At 30.0% G+C, this 2,693-nt stretch overlaps 1 protein-coding gene across 1 annotated transcript in view; it reads right to left on the reverse strand.

The window, feature by feature from the left end:
* The window catches only part of LOC106873299 (neuronal acetylcholine receptor subunit alpha-10), a 1,066,434-nt gene that overhangs the window by 79,251 nt on the left and 984,490 nt on the right, over nucleotides 1–2,693 (reverse strand). The gene's annotated exons all lie outside the window — the stretch shown is intronic.

A 2,693-nucleotide genomic window follows, 5' to 3' on the forward strand; every position in this document is an offset into this window, starting at 1 on the left:
TATTATTATTATTATTGATATTATTATCAATATTATTATGATTATTATTATTATTATTATTATTATTATTATTATTATTATTATTATTATTATTATTGTTATTATTATCATTATTATTATTATTATTATTGTTTCTGTTGTTTTTATTATTATTGGCAATTTTATTTATTCTTTCTGATTATTTCATTTTTCGAAGTTTATTGCTACTGGAAACAATACTGTACATTGCATATGTCGAAAAAAGCGGGTCTTCCTTTGCACACGTCCTTCAAGATCTGATTAATTTCCCAACTCATCTGTATGACCCTAACAAACTGGGTGAGATCTCCTCAATTCTCAAGGGATTATTCCACTTACCTTCACAATCGAGCCATCAACCATAAAATACAATACTGATCAACTGTGTTAATATTTAGTTCAGATCGCAAAGCGTCAGCCTTTTCTCTATACTTCATCTCATAATAAGATTTTACACACGACTGAATATCCTTAGTACTGATTTCATAAGATTTATCCCAACGTTATTTCCGAAACTACCATATTCGAAATCCACTAAACAGCAGTTTAAGCCAATCGTAAAACTTAATTGGGGCTTATTTTATGGACTATGGAATGATGACTGGCTAAATCGACCACGATTCCGAAGATTTTTACCAAATGATCTGTCTTCACCTTTGGAGCTATTAGCAATATTTATGGTTCTAGAATGACTAAGCACATTTATGTTAAATATGCCAACATTACGAATTGGTTCAGAAATCCAAAATACAAAGTGTATTCATTATTGCCTTTATACTAAGTTCCTGTTTAGAATACATTATTGATTTTCGTTGCTGTTTGGAACATAAGTGGAACATGTATTAACGATAAATAATATGACGTTATTTGTGGAGAACATGATTTTATAATTCTCATATGGTGAGCAATAATTTAAAAGTAATTTACTGTTTTACTCAAAAGCAAATTCTTATATCATAGTTAATAACCAGAGCTTACATTAGACACTGGGATGTTAAAAAAAAAACTAACTTCAGACTAGGAATAGAGGAATAATATTATTCTGGTTTCCACATGTTCGTGACTAGATTAATCTAACACAATATACGACATTCTCTAAAAATCGTATTTCATTTATTTTCTTTCTCTAAATTTTTTACATTATGCAGGATCATAGTTGTAGTTTTCCAAGGACCATATGTGTTTACATTGCTTAACGGAAGAATCAGGAAAATTGATAACAAATTCCTGAATTGAATAAACCGTAGGTAACTTCAAAATGTTTGGTTCCAGCACACTCACACAAGCACCCTCCCCACACACAAATGTGCAATAATAACGGGGAATTTGTACCGTCTGTTGGTGTTAGGTAATGCCATTTACAAGTGTTCTTAAAGTGCGCCAAAACAATATGATATCAGTTATAAGATACTGCTGATGAAACGATTGATTCAATCAAATATTTAACGAAAAAAAACTAATAGGACTATTTTATAATTAACGTAGTCACTAGTTTATTCTTAAATATTTTCATTTAATTTTGGCCATCTAATTCTTCCAGATTTTAGAAATAAATACAATGTTACTGTTGTGTGATTTATGGTAGATTTATATCAACCAAGACGTGTATACCACTATTCGGTAACATACTAACATAGTCGATCAGTATTACATTGATATTTACCACAAAATGAGATATGGTACATTCTCATTTCATACATGAGTGTGTGTGTGTGTATGTATATATATATATATATATACATACACATACACAACATATATATACACATACACATAAATACATATACATACATTCATATATATATATATATATTTGCATTGTTATGTAATGGTGACTATTTTACGGTGAAAATCTTAGGAACTGTTAACTGGTAGGAAATATCCACATGGCTTTCTATACTGTTATTATTTTAACGTGAAACAGGCTGCAGTCAGATAATGTCTTTATCCATTCTTTACTGGATAGGTTTGATCTGTTATCTCCAACTACGAGGTGATGGAAGGAGATTAGAAAGAATTGGTCTGTTGCAACAAGAAATAGAGTTTAGCAGAGAATTTGAACTCATAATGTATGTTTTTTTACAGGGTGTAATATATCCATAACTGAAAACTTATATTCCGTTTACAGATATTAGGAAATGCCTGACTTTTGCTATGTGCTACAAAGACCGAAGACAAATGACAATATCTCATCGTGATTCATCGTAGTTCGGGTTTCTTGTCGATTCCTCTCAATATGACAATAGAGCACCGCATACAGGGGTAACTTCAGTAGTCTTGTTACCAAAACAACGTCAGGATGTAAAACGTATACCGTAAAAATGTAAGTGTAGCAGATCCATAAGGGATAGCCATATATCAACAATATGTGTGGCTGGAAATCTATTTATATAGCTTTGACAGCTAAGTTTGAAATCTGCAGCAATTTCTCATACAAATACTAGTTGAAAACTATCTTAGTAATCATGGGATTCAGCAAATGATATAGCTGTGAAAATTTTTAATTACACTGGTCGAAAGTTCTATTTACAGAATATTAGTTGCGCTTCTCATATAGACACATTTGTTAAAATGATCTATTTCATAATCACCATTACAACTGCAAATTTTACGTTTCATTCATATATATATATATGTATATATATATATATATATATATATATATATATATATAT

Source organism: Octopus bimaculoides, chromosome 1 (genome assembly GCF_001194135.2).
Source record: "Octopus bimaculoides isolate UCB-OBI-ISO-001 chromosome 1, ASM119413v2, whole genome shotgun sequence".
NCBI lineage: Eukaryota > Metazoa > Mollusca > Cephalopoda > Octopoda > Octopodidae > Octopus > Octopus bimaculoides.